At 38.9% G+C, this 18602-nt stretch overlaps 1 protein-coding gene across 1 annotated transcript in view; it reads right to left on the bottom strand.

Moving 5' to 3' along the window:
- LOC139711010 (cilia- and flagella-associated protein 206-like) overlaps positions 1 to 18070 on the bottom strand; it is a 205095-nt gene extending 187025 nt beyond the window's left edge. The window contains exon 1 of the mRNA XM_071622927.1: positions 17958 to 18070. The gene's annotated coding sequence lies outside the window, so the exon portion shown is untranslated. The remainder of the gene's footprint in view (positions 1 to 17957) is intronic.
- Positions 18071 to 18602: the final 532 nt, after the last annotated feature.

The raw sequence follows: 18602 nt of genomic DNA, 5'->3' as shown, positions 1-18602 counted from the left end.
AACACACCAGTTGCTTTAGATATTGCTGTTATAATATTCTGGACACGAGTATTCAAAGTTAGATTGTTATCTAGGGTCACTCCCAGGAACTTGGTTGAATGTTTCTCAGCAATGTTTATATCATCAATAGAAATACTTTGAGGAAGGGTGGGTTGGGATTGAAGCGTATGAAAATGTATAAAACATGTTTTATCAATATTCAATGAAAGCTTATTACTTCTAAACCATTTCGAAATATTACTGAATTCCATGTTAAATGTATCAACCAATGTTACAATATCCTTGTGGGAATAAAAAACATTGGTGTCGTCTGCAAATAAAATGAAGTTTAAACGAGGAGAGGAATTAATGATATCATTAATATAAATCAAAAAAAGTAGGGGCCCCAGGATAGATCCCTGAGGGACACCACATGACACGTTCAAATTGAACGAATGACTGGATTTAAACGCAACATATTGTTTTCGATGACTTAGATAACTTCTAAACCATGACAAAGTAATCCCTCTCACGCCATAATTATGTAATTTTTCATATAAAATGTCATGATCAATAGCGTCGAATGCTTTACTAAGATCCATAAAAACTCCAATTATGTGCTCCTTTTTAATAAGCGCATCAATAATATTATCAACAAATTTGATTATAGCATAATCGGTAGAAAATCCTTTCCTAAAACCAAACTGATTCACATTTAATATTTCATTTTCAATCATGAACGAGGAGAGACGCTTACAAACTAATTTTTCTAAAATTTTTGATATTGCAGGTAACAATGAGATGGGTCTATAATTTTTCACCAATGATGGATCTTCTCTTTTATAAATGGGGATAACTTTGGCGATTTTAAAAGAGTCTGGAAACTCACCGTTAAGTAAGGATAAATTAAGTATATGGGTGAGAGGGGCTGCTAAGGGGTAAATTATTTTTTTCAAAAAATTCACCCTTAAGTTGTCAGGCCCACAGGAATTACTACATTTCAGAGATCGAACAATATCAATAATTTCTGATTCATTTATTGGAGTAAAAAACAAAGAGTTTTGATTACTTTCAGGTAAGTAATCTTTATAATTTTTGATATCATTTATGGGAATAGATGCAACTAAAGAAGGACCAACATTGACAAAAAAATTGTTAAAAATATTTGCAATTTGATCAGGATTAGTAATAACTTTATCATTATGGGTAATGCTATCAGGACATTCCGTAGGTTTCTTTTTGAGTATTTCATTAACAATCCGCCAAAGAGCATTTTTATCATCCTTATTAGATTCGAGTTTATTTGAAATATATGATTTACGTGAAACTCGAATCAAAGAAGTTAATCTATTTCTATATGTTTTATACCTTTTCACGTTTTCAGGAGTAGGTTTCCTCAGAGATATTTTATAAAGACGGTTTCGAGTAAGAATGGAATGTATAAGACCTTGAGTAATCCACGGTTGCCGAGCTCTTTTCCTTCCATTTACTTTGGGAGTTAAAGGAATATATTTATCATAATAATCTAATAGTTTTTGTAAAAATATTTCGTAGGAAGAATTAACATCTTGGAGTTCAAAGACGTCATTCCATTGTTCTTCGAATAAATCTTGATTCAATGAATCAATATTTTGTGGCGTTTCATTTCGATACATTTTCAAATATTGTTTGGGTTGGCGACGTATTGGAGTTATTACAGATTTATCGTTAATCATAAAAATCGGTAAATGATCAGATAAATCTGAATAAAGAATACCGTTCGTACAGGTTTCAGTTATAACATTAGACAGTATATTATCTATTAATGTTTTACTATGGGTGGTGTTATTTATTCTGGTAGGTTTATTGATGTGGGGATGCAGTGAGTTGGAAAGTAATATGTCATGGAAATGGGTGGGTTGTAATAAATCTATATTGTAATCTCCCATCAAAAAAAATGGATTTTCTTTCTCCAAAAAGTTCGTTAGCACATTGGTCGAAGTTGTCAATAAAAGATTGAACGTCATTTTGTGGAGGACGGTAAGTGGTACCAACTATAATATTTTTTTCATTATCATTTAAGATTTCAATAAATAAACTTTCTGCTCCCTGAATACCCAAATCAGTTCGAATTTTAAATCTAATTTGATTATTAACGTACATGGCAACCCCACCTCCTATGCCATGCTTTCTGTCATTACGAATAAAATTATAATTTTCAATGCCAAATAGGTCCGGGGAATTGGTGTGCAACCATGTTTCGGTGACTCCTATAACGGAGAATGGAAAATCATTGAGGGAACTTAAAAATAGTTCAAACGTATCAACATTTTTAGTTAAGCTTCTTGAATTAAGGTGAATTAAACTGAAATTAGCACAAATCTGATTTGCCTTTAATATTGAAAAACAAGGAAAAGTAGAAATTACGCGGTGCGTAATATATGTCCCCGCCGGAAGTAGCATTTTGTAACAAAATGTGCAATATAGGTAAAAAATCAAGGTCAAAGGTCAAAGAAGTCAAAGGTCAAAATTCTGTGTAGAAGTTTTGAAGCCCTCACCTAGTGCCATCACATAAAGCAAACGGAATCGAAATTGGGTTAGAAATGGCGAAGGAGTGGCATTTTGTAGCCAATGTACAATATAGGTCAAAAATCAAGGTCAAAGGTCAAAGAAGACAAAGGTCAAAATTCTGTGTAGAAGTTTTGAAGCCCTCACCTAGTGCCATCATATAAAGCAAACGGAATCGAAATCGGGTTAGAAATGGCGAAGGAGTAGCATTTTGTAGCAAAATGTACAATATAGGTCAAAGGTCAAGGTCAAAGGTCACAACTGAAATTCTGTGTACAAGTTTTAAAGCTCTCATGTAGTGCTATCATATAAAGCAAACAGAATCAAAATTGGCTCATAAATGACAGAGAAGTAGCAAATTGAACATTTTGATCACACACGGACGCACACACGGACGCACGCACGGACGGACGGACACACACACGTACGGAGCCCGTTTCATAGTCCCCTGCTCGAACTCGTTCGGCGGGGACAAAAAACTGACTGTTGAATTCATTGAATAGTGAAATACTGGCTTGTGTGGTTGACTAGCTGTTGGTCATCTATTCCAAAATCAAAATCCATTTACAATGAGTGACATTACGCAATAATGGCCTATCATGGTGCAACGGGAAGTGCAGTGCACATCGTATACACGGGATGTATACGATGAGGTGCATCGGTGCGTGACGTGCTGTAACTGACCATAGAGGAGTGACTGAAACAAAATTACTGACATGATCTGCAGGACTGCAGAGCATAGACACACAAAAACACAAGAAAGAAAAAAAAAGTATTGAAGAGTAATAATCGACCGTAACTATCTGCCTTACGCAAAGCAACATAGAATCAAAACGGCAATAAACCAGCTCTGAATTTATCGGTTCTAACATTAACTTTAAAAAATAAACGTAAACTTTATAACTGAACTGAGTACAATATCACGATTTCGGTAATGAGAGTGACATGAACAGCAAAGTTTCTCGTAAATTTTACCACTGAATGCCGGCAAAACCCGCGGTTGGTAAAGAGAGAGGGGGAGAGAGAGAGAGAGAGAGAGAGGAAGAGAGAGAATCTTTAGAGATTTTAAGAATAAAGTTTGAAACTTAAATCAAAATTGCAATGAGAAATCAATGTAAGTACACTATGGTCTAGCATCGACGTCAAGTCAATGAACCCATGGATCACCCCCCCCCCACCCTCCGCAACAAGTCACCCAGTCAACCCGACGTACAACAACACATTATAACAATAAACAGAATTCTGCATTTGGGGCAACCTCATGCAGGCCAACGGTAATCATGGAAACCTCGGTGAGGCATGACAGAGGCATGCATAGAATACTTTGATCTAGTTTCAATAGTTAAAAAACAAGAACAACAACTACAAAAATTGATATTTTTGGTCATAAATGAAAACGTACATGTATATGTTATGGGCTGAAAGGGGACCATGTTTGTGAGGCATGTGGTGGGTCGCAGAACGTCCCTTCGGCTGGAACAATTAACAAACATACATAACTTATGTTTACAAAAGTGAATATGCCATTACCAACTCAATGATATACATGTAGGAGACGTTGGTACAGGATGATTCCCATTGTACCCTATAGGGTCGCCTCCAATTATCATACGGTTACAAAATGTAAAGGGAAGAATATAACACACTAGTACACTATCATGTATTTCAATGTAAACGATTTTAGATCAAACAGTGAAATACACTGAATATTTAACATTCAATAAAAGGAAAACCCTCCAAAATACCATGTAAAGAAGGAGAAGGAATTGGCCATGGCTATCTCATCAGATCTACGAAACTGTCAAAATGAGCGGTGATGTAAGCAATTTTCGAAATCAGAGTTTATGCATGTACATGTGAATATTTCGGTAAAGAAACAGAATTTAACGAAAAATAAGTGATTCTTATGAATAGCAGGGGATGTCTCTACCCGACACAAGTGTTGCCAATTTAAAAATTCACTGATTATTTTCATTTTACGTATTGGCAACTAGAATGGTATGTATAACAGAGAATCAGGGAAGAGGGAGCTCCTCTCTCCACTGGTTAACCCTATAAAGCCCAAGGGGGGGCACATTGTGCCCCCTCTACCAGATTTTCATTTGCCACTCCGTAGCCCTTTATCCGATTTCAACCAAATTTGGTGACTTTTCCTAAAATCTTATTGCAAACATTTTGATGTATAGTTTAGCCATATTTGATGTTGCTGGTTGCCATGGCAACCATAAACAGACAACCATGTCAGTCAGATTTTGCATATTTTTTCTGTTCCCATTTCATTTAACGGCATTACAGTGTATGAAATGGGTGTTTCTTGGCTGAAATGTATTGAAGGAGCAAAATTTGAAGTAATTATGGTCCTGGAAAGTTTTTCTTATTATTTCCTTTGTTATTTATGTGACAAAGGCATAAAACAATAGATATAATAGAGATAATTAACAGCAATGATATTTTCTAAAGATTGCCGTTCTATTTTGTGTTATTTTGATTCTTTCACCCAAGTTATGCCTCTAATATCATTAGTTTATCATATTATCAATATGCAATCTCAAAATTCCACTATTATGCAAATATGAAATGTCATAACTCCATGTACCCATCCCAAACATTTCATCTCAGGTCTCATAATGTACTTCTTTTTGTTGATATGAATAGCGCCCCCATGTGGTGCCCTTGAGAAATTTCAACCATAACAAATAATACAATTTCATTTGCTTATCATTTGTGGCAAATATGAAAATGATTGGTCTATGATAAGACATATATAATGGGGATAAAGAAATAATACAGAAAAATCATGTTTTTGGCATATTTCCTGTGTATTTCTTTATATTTTGGCATATAGCGCCCTCCATGGGTGACCTTGAGAAAATTCAAATGGACGGTCATGTAGAGTATGAGTTATTCTACCCATGTGCCAAATATGACGATGATACATCAAATAATAAAAAAGTTATATAGGGGGGGGCACAATGTGCCCCCCTTGGGCCTGCGAGGGTTCAAAATAGCTTGGGCTTAATAGGGTTAAGGAGCCCTTGAATTTCATACGTATTGTAAATAAAGTGTAAGAAAGAAAATGTATAAGACGGAATAAGGTGTAAGAAAAAAACAAAACTATGGGACAGATTAAGGGGCTGGAAATGACGGCCAAAAGGCATATTAGGGATTAAATTACTCAGGATCACTCAGCTTTACATGGCCGGAATACGCGTGGGTAACCACAAAAGAAAACAAAAACAACTAATCTTATGCGGTTAAAAGATTGAGTAATCTTATTAAACATGCACAATATGATTAACCACATTCACATAAACATGCATATTTTCCGTGGATCAATGAGTAGCAAAAATAATTTCCGATCTATACTATCAAGTGACTCGCCAAAAGGATTGACGCAAATCACATGTGGACAATGTGTGATTATATTTTCACAAAATTGGCAATATATCAAAATGATATGTTTGACACAAATGTGTTGAATGTTCACCTTCCTTGACCTAGGTTTAATTGGATGAAAGGGAGAGCAATGTATTTGGGGATTTTAGGACTTTTGCTTGACTTTGACGCTTTCATATTAAAGTTTATGCATTGAGTAATTTTCAAGGTACAGAGAAAAAGTGCAATTTCTGTATTGAATGGTAAATTGCTACCATTTTCATATGGCCTTTGACCCTAAAATTCATTTTAGAGAATTACTGTCAGGCAGAACATGCATAAATATGTACCAAGTTTCAAGATAACTTGAGCCACTTCCGAGATATGGAGGAAGAAGTAAAGTTCAGCACTTTCACTTGATCTCTGACCTTTTGACCTTTGAGCTTTTTTGAAAAAAAAAAACCACCTTCCCAGAGAATTTCTATTGGGTTATACATGCATACACCAAGTTAAAAAAAAAATCCTGCAGGCAGTGCATAAATATGAGGGAAATTAGTACAGTAGTAAAATTTTGAAGTGTTGCCCTTGACCTTTGACTCCTGACCTTTGACCCCATGAACCCAAAATTCCCTAGATAATCACAGCCAGCACATACATATATACTATGTTCCATGAAGATACCTTGAACCATTTCCAAGATATGGAGAAAAAAGTGAAATTTTAATATTTTACTTGACCTTTTGACCTTTGACCTCATGATCCCAAACTTTCACCAGATAATCTTAATTGGGTAATACATGTATGCACTAAGTTTCAAGAAAATATCTTTAGGCATTGCATAGATATGGGGGAAATAGTGAAATTTTGAGCATTTGACCTTGACCTTTGACCGTGAGCATGTGCACCCAAAAGTTGAGAGGCACAACTTTACCCCCTAATGCACACACATGCCAAGTTCCATTAGGATAGCTCAAAAGTCTTTTTAGTTACGCTGTCCACAAAATCCATTACGGACAGATGGAAGGACGGACGGACAGGAAGGATGGACAACCCGAAAACATAATGCCTCCGGCACCACTTCATGGTGGAGGCATAAAAACAGGGAAATTTTTGAGTCGCATCAGGCTGATAGCTGAGGCAGCCCTGCATTGAGCAGTTTGCTCACGGATGCCAGTAGGTTTTGCTGGCGCCTGTGCTTCATTGGGTCACTGAACATCAGTTGATTAAAACTCAATTTTTGTCAATCAGCAAAGACAGAATTTTGTCTTCTTTTCATCATTGAAGTGGACATGTGTGTATAACAAAAAATCACTGTGCGAACTTGTGACTATCTATATCTTATATGTGAGATGGATGAGAAGTGAACAGCAGGTCTCATGATCGAGCATCTCGGATCGAAAGCCTCATGAGGACCTGGAAGTGCTCATGAGAGTACCCTATGAGCAAGAGGCCCCCCCATGAGTGGATTTCCCGGACTTATGTTGTACAGAGTAGACCCAATGTGTATGTCTAACATATAGACTCCTTTACTGAATTGGAGCACATTTGTACAAAAAGTTCTTCACACACACAGACATTTTTTCACTTTAACAGAAGGACATATTTTTTTTTTTTTTTTTCGCTCGACGTAAAAAAAAAAAAGAAAGAGTCAAACACATAAAGCAAGGGAGGGAGGAACAGTGACGGGTGCATGAACAAGTGGCGATTTCATATGGTAATGGTTACATATTGATGGGAGGTGACGTTAGTAATAGTGCCTGATCTAGAATCTGGCTAGTTTAAATAGACAAGATCTAGATCTAGAATCTTATTCTAAGATTCTAAGATTCTTTTAAGATTCTGTAAAATGTGGTCTCGTGAGTTAATCAATGTTACTACAAGTTAGCTGCCCAACTCCCTAATTTCTATCGTCTGTAAGATCGCAGAGCATATAATATATCATACACAGTCAGATCATGCATCACCTTGACACACATAATCTGTCAGAAGACTGCCAGTTCGGCTTCGATCTTGTGAGTCTCAGCTCCTCGTAACAGTAAACAACCTTGCAACAGGACTCCAAGACAAACAGCAGATCGACATCACCCTCCTTGATTTTTCAAAAGCTTTCGATCGGGTACCCTATGAGCGTCTTCTTCTCAAGCTGAAGCACTATATAGTGAGATATCAGCTACTCTCTTGGATTCGAGATTTCCTCCAAAGGCAAACCCAACAAGTCCTTCTTGAGGGAAAGAAGAGCAATATCACCAACGTCATACAATGTAAGGTGTGCCACAGGGTATCGTCCTGGGCCCGCTCCTGTTTTTGATCTATATCAATGACCTCAACTGTGCACATCGATTGCGTTTCCTCATCCATTCAACTGTATGCTGATGATGCTCTCTCATACAGAACAATCAATTCTACAACGATGACATTGAGTCCCTTCATAGGGATCTTGCGAATGTCCAGGAATGGGAGAGGAAATGGCTCATGTCCTTCAATGTCAATAAAGGGGATGGCTAGTAACTGTGTCGGGGCGATCGTTAACGATCGCCCGTCACTGCACAGGCATGCTAACCTGGAAACATTAAACTGCATATTACTTGAATATGAGACCATTCTGAAGCAAATAATTTTCACACAACAATAGATATACTGGGTGTCCCCAAAAAAGTGGAACGGTGAATTTTCAGTACTTTACGTTTTAAAAGTGATATATTTTTTGACATCATTAGAAAGAGCATCTTTCGCAGAAGACAATGATACCAAAATCATTAAATTTGGTTGAGTACTTTTTATTTTACACCAATTTCTGTAAATGCAATCATTTTCAAATTTCGCCAGATTTTTGCGACTTATGAGATAATAATTTGGGCGCCACATGCGACCCATACGGTGGATATTGTGCAAGCTTGGTGATCCGTGTCAACAAAAGATACAGCTTTCACATTGGGCGCGGGCCAGGAAAAAAACAGTGTGTGTGTGTCTGTGTGTCTTTGTGTATGTGTGCGCGCCCAATGTGAAAGCTGCATCTTTTCTTGACATGGATCAACGAGCTTACACAATTCACCGTATGGAACGCGTGTTGCACCCAAATTATTATCTCATACGTCGCAAAAAATTCGAAAATGACTGCATTTACAGAAATTGGCGTAGAATTCAAAAGTACAGAACCAAATTTAGTGATTTTGATATCATTCTCTTTTGCAGAAGATGCTCTTTCTAATGATGTCAAAAAATATATCACTTTTAGAACACAAGGTACTGAAAATCCACTCTTCCGCTTTTTTTGGGACACCCGGTATAACGTACTCTTAAATGAATCCCACAAGGATTGGAACAATCATCCCCCAGCATTCCCACTGATTCCCACTGATCAGTTACTAGCCATCCCCTATAAGTGTGAGGTGCTGAGGATCTCAAACAAGAGAAAACTCATCATTGTAGCTACCCCTTATTCCATCCATGGGACGATTCTCTACACTCTTGATGAGGCGAAGTACCTTGGAGTCACCCTTCAGCGAAACTTCAGCTGGAAACCTCATGTCCACTCCATCTGCAAGAGGAGTAACACCACACTTGGCTTCCTTCAACGAAATCTAAGATAAGGAAATGCCCTCCCAGCATAAAGGAGCATGCTTATAAGACCTTTGTCTGTCCTATTGTTGAATACTCTTCTTTAGTTCGGGACCCTCGCACCAACGATCTCACCTCCAGTATCGAAATGGTCCAGAGGCGTGCTGCCAGATTTGTGAAGGCTGATTATAACCAACAGAGCAGTGTGACACAAATGCTAAAAGATCTACAATGGCAGTCTCTTCATGAACGATGAACCTACAGCAAGGTTACCTTGCTGTATAAAATTGTCCATGGATATATCGCCATTCCAGCTGCACCATCTTTCTTGTACTCTTCTTCCAACCAAACCAGAGGACATCATCTCCAGTTCAAACAACAACACCGAAGAATCCTCTCCTATCAGCACAGTTCTTTCCTAGTGTCATCTGCCTTTGGAATGCTTTACCTAAGACAGCAGTTTTGGCTCTGTCGATCGACTCTTTCCAGAGCCGCCTAGCACCACTCATCCTTTGTTAACTCTTCAGTGGAGATGCTTTTTACTTGCACCTAGTTTAGTTAGTGTTACTGCACCCAATGTCATGTTTTCTTGTGCTGTGGTTCGCGACCTCACCAGTGACAATGTATGACAATACTCTGCAAAGAGGGCTGTACAGTAAATTACAGAATACTGGCACCTAATCATGGCTAATCATTCGCTCTAAAAGTGTGTAATTACGGCTTGCCGATAAGCAGGATAGCAACGATCAAAATTATTAATCCGATTTGCAATTTGGTCCGTGATTCGGCTGTCGACGATTGCATAATTCGTTTACATGTGTTTTTCTTTGATCTGTGCGGTGAGAGAGTGGTATTCAAACATTGTTCTCAGGGGTGTCCCCTGATATTGACAATTATGTAGTTCCAGAGCCTTACGATCCTAGTCAAGACTAGGTGCTAGAATTTACCCAAATTTACGATGTATACTCACATTTCTAGGAGCTGAGGGTAGTCTGTAGTCCGTAACAAGAAAACAATAGAAATATGTAGGTGAGACTGGAATAAAAATCACTTAACTAATTGCTTGTGCTAGAGCTAGCTTACACACTGGCCGGTGCACTTGACAGCCCACCATGTTGACTCAATGCAGTACTCTTGTGTGTTGTGTACAATAGTGTACTTGTGTGACAGTGGTACAGAGCGGTAGCGCGTATTGAGTCTGCAGACCGTGCACATGTTTACTAGTAAAATTTATACAGTGTACTGTACATGGCGGGTGAGCGCACAATTGGCTCTTGACAATATGTGTACGTGCTGTCTTATCAAGTATGATTGACCGTGAATGACTTGTGTCAAAAAAGTGATGAAGCAAGAAGGATGACCAGCTATAATGACGTTATTGTGTTGAAAGTAGTTCCATCAACATTGACTCGATTTTCTTTATCAAAGATTTACTCGAGTTATGTAGTTTATCTTGATTTACTGGAGCAGTTTTCCTCCAAAATGACTCAAATTTCTTTAAGATTGTGTGGTCAACCTACTTTTTGATGGCCATTCTGTTTGTGGGCTTTTTTTTTTTTTTTTTTGGGCTCCAGATGATGAGAAAGACGGATTTGGGCTGAAATTCAGATGTCTCCTATACACATAAATATGCTTATTTATGACACAAAACTGGTATGCTGTAATACTTCCAACAATACTCTGCAAAGAGGGCTGTACAGTGTCGTAAAAAGAAGAAGAATGGGCACTAGTGTACTTTTGTACCTGTTTGTCAAATGATCTCCAAACATGCACAAACTCACTCTAAACAACCAACAGCCTTGAATATTTGCATCCTAGTGAGATTCAAGTCCAGAAGAAAAGGAATTTTCACCGTTTTGACACTTTTACACTTGTCGGAATATGTCGATCGCAGACAGTTACAGCACGGTGTACAAAACACGTTAACGGCAGCGAGCGCCGTGATTGATCTGAATGTAGCTATCTCATAGCGATCAGAGCAAGTTCTTCCATGGTATCTTTAAACTGATAATACCTTTCTCTCAGCTTGTACTGAGTGGCGGTTGTGATTGATTGAGGATTGGGGTTATTTGTGTTGTATGTGTGTGTGCGCACATACGTAGGTGTGAGGGTGTGAGGGTGTGAGGGTGTGTGTGTGTGTGTGTGTGTATGAAAGAAGATTGTGAAAAATGTGGTTATAAGATAAGGGTTAAAAATATAAAGCTTTACAAAAAGGCTAGGAAAAGGGGGAAAAGGAAATGACAGAAGTGATATTTTAAAAAAAAACCTGGAAAAAATTAAACAAAAGGTTTACAAAACAGAGAGTTCACTAATAGATAATGGAAGGAAAGAGGAACTTGCATAACAAGGAAAGCAAGGGAGAGATGGATTGGATATGTTTGAAAAAACAAGAGACCCGCGGGTCTAGCGCTCACCTGTGTATCGCAAGTTCACCTTTCACGCAGTCACTAATCTAAATTATTCACAGCTCTACCAAAATTTGACCAGGCATTCTGAAGTACATGTAGAAGATGAAAATGTACAATAAGGGCCCAAATTTTTAAAGATTCCTTAATTTGGGGAATTGGGGGCCCCCTGGGGCCCTCTGGGTGGGGCATGGTGCCCATTTTGATAAATTGAGATCCTGACCCCCTAAGGATGCTACCTGCCAAGTTTGACGAAAATCTATCATGAGGTTTTCAGGAAGAAGATGACAATGTACGATTCAGGCCCCCATTTGGACCTTCCTAACCAACCCCCCCCCCCCCCCCTGCCCCCAAGAGGGGCACCCCTGGATCTCCTATGAACAAACTTGAAACTACAGTCATTAATGTACTCACTCATAGTATTATCTTAGCTGTATAACTTCTGATTCTAGAGAAAATTTTTAACGATTCCTTCATTTGGGGGGTTTGGGCCCCCCTGGGGGCCCCCTGGGTGGGACATGGTGCCCATTTTAACAAATTGAGATCCTAACCCCTTAGGGATGCTACCTGCCAAGTTTGGTGAAAATGGGTCATGGGGTTCTAAAAAAGAAGATAAAAATGTACAATTTAGGCCCCATTAGGACCCCTCCTCACCTCCCTCCCCTGGGTCCCAAGGGGGGCACCCCTGATTCTGCCATGAACAAACTTGAAACTGCAGTCATCAATGTACTAACTCATAGTATTAACTTAGCTCCATCACTTCTGGTTCTAGAGAAGAAGATTTTTAAAGATTCCTTAATTTTGGGGGATTTGGGCCCCCTGGGGGTCCCCTGGGGGCCCCCTGGGTGGGGCATGGTGCCCATTTTAACAAATTGAGTTCCTAACCCCCTAGGGATGCTACCTGCCAAGTTTGGTGAAAATGGGTCATGGGGTTCTCAAGAAGAAGACGAAAATGTACAATTTAGGCCCCATTAGAACCCCTCCCCACCCCCCTCCCCTGGGTCCCAAGGGGGGCATCCCTGATTCTGCCATGAACAAACTTGAAACTACAGTCATCAATGAACTAACTCATAGTATTAACTTAGCTCTATCACTTCTGGTTCTAGAGAAGAAGATTTTTAAAGATTCCTTAATTTTGGGGGGTTTGGGCCCCCCTGGGGGCCCCCTGGGTGGGTCATGGTGCCCATTTTAACAAATTGAGTTCCTAACCCCCTAGGCATGCTACCTGCCAAGTTTGATGAAAATCGGTCTTGGGGTTTTCAAGAAGAAGATGAAAATGTAAAAAGTTTACGCACGACGCACGACGGACGACGCACGACGGACGACGGACGACGGACGACGGACGACGGACGACGGACGACGCACGACGCACGACGCACGACGGACGCCGGATGAAGGGCGATCGCAATAGCTCACTTGAGCCTTTGGCTCAGGTGAGCTAAAAAGAGGAAGCAAAGAAAAAAATATAGATTGAAAACAGAAAAGCACTAGGGGCAATTCCACGGTAACTAGGACACAGGTGCCAAAAATTCAAAATGATATTTGTTTCAAACACCATACATTTTCAGACAGTACTTGAGTTGAAGTTTTAAGAATCATTATGTTTTTCAATAAAAGCGGCCATTTTGATTTTCAAAATGGCTGCCAAAATATGCCTATAACTCAATGGTGAAAAGAGTGTATTGTCGCATAACTTACTCTCTGTATATCCACTTTATTAGTACTCTAAGCAACAATCTTTCATATGTATGCAGTTACCAGAGAAGTCTTTTACCACACGATAGAAAAAAAAAGCTGGTAGCTTTAAAGAATTTGATAAAAACTGTTAATTACTTTGATAATGATGGATGTAACGTCAGTTACCAAAAACAAGGAATTTTTAAGTTTATTCATCAAAGGAAGTGAGCTGTATGATGTAACTTGGGATTTCTAATGTATGCCCATATGCCTTTATTTTAATACCAGAAATAAGGATACTTGGCATACTGGAGAGTCAAAATGAACACTACAAAATGTGTAACGTCAGTTACCGAAACGTCATACACGAGTATGTAACGTCAGTTACCATGACAGTAATTATAACTGAGGCAATTTTTTTGACTTTTGGCCATTTCAATACATCTGGGAAGCCAACTTACAACAAAGAGCAGCAATCCCTTTCATAGGAAATGATGTCATTACCATGGTATGTCCATGGACAGGGGTCGCACTTAACTTTTTTTTTTCTTTTTTTTTAAATTTTATCTTATTTCTAAATTCATTTATTCATTCATTTACCATGATTATCTTTTTTTTTTTTGGGGGGGGGGGCTTGAGCTTTCGATTTTTGATTCAGCACAAGTTTAAGGTTAAATCATCTGGAAGTTTAGTTTGCCACATGCAGTATATATGCACTCAAATTACTACATTCCCAGTCCTACAGGATGATAAAGCTACCAAAGTTTGTAGGCCTAATCAGTGACATGATTACATGTTAACCACATTTTCTACAAAAAAAAACAAACAAACAAACAACCTTCTGCACAGCTGTATACCAACAATTTAACAATCTTCACCAATGTTTGCTTTTGCTGGCATTTTTCTTTTTTTTTCAGGAAGCTTAGTCAAGGTTTCTACCACAAGGCAAATGCACAAACAGATATTTCTTCTCTTGCACTTAAATGTGTGGTGTAGTTAACATGGCTCATCTTGTGTACGTCAGGCATGTACTCATTATTGTTTGAAACTTAACACTGATGTTGCTCAAAGTGAGAGAGGATTCTATAGGGTTTTAAAAAAATTGTTCATACAGTGTTTATTTGTTGATTACTTTATTCTATTCATGCAGGGACATTTTGTAATACAACACATGATAATTATGAACAGGAAGAGTTTTTTATATTGATTTTAGCATTCTTTCGTTGCAAAGTCCGATTTCTTGGTATCTCGAATGGATTTGCAAGTCGTGATACATTGTATATCAGTGAAAAGGAAAAGAAAAACAGTTAAATTACTTCAAGCTAGGAGTAAAACAATAATGCTCTTTTGACCGAAAAAGCATTTATTTTTCTTCTTCACAGAGAAATATTAAAAGTGCAACACTTTTCATTTAAATCAATTGATGATGGAGATCATCAGGAGTAAAATAAAGAAAAGAAGGAGAAATATATCACAATAGATTTCATACATATTTATGCATATTTATGAGTTGATACATGTTTTTTTTCCCCATGACCTGGAAGATATTTTGATATTTTTTTCAAGCACAAAACTATCCATGTTTTGTATAGTACTACAAGGTATTATGGGTGGAGCACTCTATGTAGATAAAAACTTTCCTGTTCATTAAAAAACAAACAAACAAACAAAAAAGCCCTTAGCCATGTCCATATATTCATACTTGGAACTGCTTAATCTATTAATGGCTCTGTGTAATCATAAATGTTGAATAAAAATTAAATATTCAGACAAATGTCAAGAAATATCCTCTTGTGCATTTACATTATTTTTGTCCAACTGTGCTATTGCATGGGGGGGGGGGGGGGGGGGGTGCCCCCTAAGGGCCCACCCAATATTACTTGTGTCTTCAGATTTTGTTTTAATTTGTTGCTGTAGTTGCCTGGGATTGTCACTGGTACATTGCAGCAGTATAATAACCTGTTAAATAAATTAGTTCTTTGTAAACCCCACGGCAAAGTATGTGTAACGTCAGTTACGTAACGTCAGTTACTGACATGTTTGCCTTTAAGTTTTCATAGAACACAAAGAAAATGGACTACTGTTTCATTTCATTGTGTATTTATGACTGATGAACTAAGGTATGACTCCATATCAACCAAATCATTCTGAATGGTCAGAATTATGAAATATCACATAGCTATTCCCAATCATGATTTTGCATGTGTAAACCCTATGGCAAATGTAAGTGTAACGTCAGTTACGTAACGTCAGTTACCGTCATGCCTTCACTGAAATTGGCATGGTGGTAAAAGGAGACAACTAAAGTGCACATTATTTTGCACACCTGTTCCTAAGAACCTAGGTGTATTGCCATATTAAACACATAAAGGCTAAAAGTCAGGGACATGAGATATTTCCATTTACATCTACACCATAATTTCCCATGTCCTTTTTCCGTAACGTCAGTTACCGACACATTTTCACTTGCTATGTGATAAGAAATGCAGTTTGAGAGAAAAACTTTCCACCTATTTCTTCATTCTCATGAACTTATTCATCAATGCTAATTGCAAGCCCAAGGTGCTTTCATTCACAAAACTACAAGGTAAACAATTTCATGAAAATCCTTACGTGTAACGTCAGTTACCGTGGAATTGCCCCTAGGTAGAATTATAGAATGAGAGAGATGAATAAAAACTGGATGAAACCAAAGATGAAGGAAGGAAAGAAAGAATATACAGGTTAAAAAGGAAATGAAGAAAAGGATTCATTAGAACGACACATACGAAAAAGATATTGGAGAGGGTAGAAAGGAAAGACCCTTGTAGTTGGAGGGAAAAACAACCTATGAAGGAAACAAGGAACAATTAGGCAGAAAGTACAGTTAAATAGGAAATTGAGAAAGTTAGACAAGAGGAAAACCACAAAGAAATGATTGATAGGAAGGAAAGGGAAATGTAGTAGATTCAACCTGCAAATGAAAAAAGAAAAGATAGAAAGAGAAAGATAATTATACTATAGGCCTGAGTGGCAGGACACACTTCTTCTTCTTCTTCTTCTTCTTCCGATGAGTACATCCCTCTGATAAGAGTATTGTCGTACTTGGCAGGCAAAAGCGCAGTCACGGAAACACGCAAAATAAGAGTGCATTTTGGGTGCAATTTGGGACAAACAAAAATGAATAACTAAGCTACCGTGTGAGTAAAAATAACTCCCTTTGGCTGTCTTTACAGAGGGTGAGTGGTGTCAGGCGGCTCCGGAATAACTTGAGAGACGGAGCAGCAACCACTGTTGAAGGTAGGGCATTCCACATGCGGACAACACTTGGGAAGAAGTTGTGTTGGAAAATGATGATTCTACAGTGTTGCTGTCTAAACTGTTGATCATGGCCTCTGGTTGCATGTAGGTCTGGAGTAGGTCTTGCGCACATGCTCAACCGCTAAGCTACAACTGCTAATGCAAGACTTGGCCGAGGAAAAGAGAAAAACAAATTTCAGCTTTTCAATGACACCATAGAAAAAGCCCATGTTGCTACATTCAGATCAAATCAATGATCGACCCTTAATAGTGCATGCGCTGAACGTATTCGCAGTGTGCTTGTGTACACTACAGAGCAGCATTTCAAGCGATCAAGATTTTCCAACGATTTTCCAACGTCAACGATTTTCCGATACCACGTACTTGTAGAAATACTAAAGTGATAATACTTGATGTCTATTCAACTTTGGAGACTCAGATGCAAGTAGATCTATTTTAGGTTACTGAACAAGGGTGAGTTTGCGCATGTTTGGAGACCATTTGACAAACAGGTGCAAAAGTACACTGCACTAGGCACTAGCTCCAGAACTTTGAATGAAGTACATGTAAGATCACTGTTTAGATTACCACCACGCATCCACGGCACCAGTTCTCAACCAGTTTCTTTCTAATTCTAACGATTTGTTCGACCTCTAACGTTAGACATGCTGGAAAACCTCAAAATGAGTCTGGAGGGGGCAAACTTCAAAACCTCTGCCTGGCCTGTAACCCCGTCGCGGGGCGCTGTTACACCCTTTACGGTACGTATTTGTCCGTATGGGGTCGCTGCTGCGGTTACCTGGCCTGCTGCTCCTCAACGCAGGTACCGGTAAACAGAGAAGTTAAAGTTAATTCTTCTAGATCTAGACTCTATGTTGACATGGTTGAGATCGGAATAGACTACATGACTGCCTAGTCCTCTAACGTCTAATAACGACATTAACGTTCCGTATCTAGATCTAGACCTCTATCACTAAAATCAGATGTGATCTGACGATGATGCACTTCCCACAAATCTCTTGGTATGTGGGACTGTTCTAGGATCTAAACCAATACGACAAAAAACGGTCGATAGATAACGTTAGATAAGTCGCGTTCAGGTATTCATCATCAACCTAAGGATTGTTTCCTACTCACCGACGGCGATGTTGGGTTACGTCTAACAGTTAGATCTATAGATTTCTTTTCTCCTTTGCAGTGTTCTAATGGAATGACCGGCTTGTCTCGTGAACCACCCAACTCGTTTTTCGCAGTGCTCGTGGTATCGTAGCGCACGCACGGTACATAACGGCCACGGCAGTGTAAATCCTGTGTAGAGATGATGACTTAATCCGGAGTTCAGTTTGGGCGATGATCGATGGCATGGCAACGAGTACATGGCGAATCACAAACTACAGAGGGCGATCGTCTTCCTGGTTCTGCAAAATCCCCAAATTGGTTGGTTTTCTTGCAATAAATAAAACATCATGTTTCCGGGAATGTTTAAAACAGCACAGTTTACACGCCCAAAAGTTTTGAGATATCCACATTAATTTCGTCAAACCTTATAAAATACATTGTTACATAGCAACGGCGTAAAATCCGTACTGAGGAGTGGGGGGGGGGGGGGGGGGGGGGAGGGAGATGATCGGATAGTCACCATCAGTATCACCACGATTACAAGCCCATAAGCGGACCGGCGCAGCCTTGGTGGGGGTGGGGGTGGGGTGGGGGGGGGGGGGGGGGGCTTGGTGAAGCTTGGTGCCCCCCCCCCCCCCCCACACACACACACACACTTTTTTT

This window comes from Diadema antillarum, unplaced genomic scaffold, assembly GCF_040938485.1.
Source record: "Diadema antillarum isolate AM-2024a unplaced genomic scaffold, OU_Dant_1.0 seq00001602_RagTag, whole genome shotgun sequence".
Taxonomy (NCBI): domain Eukaryota; kingdom Metazoa; phylum Echinodermata; class Echinoidea; order Diadematoida; family Diadematidae; genus Diadema; species Diadema antillarum.
This window is presented reverse-complemented; position numbering and strand designations above follow the sequence as displayed.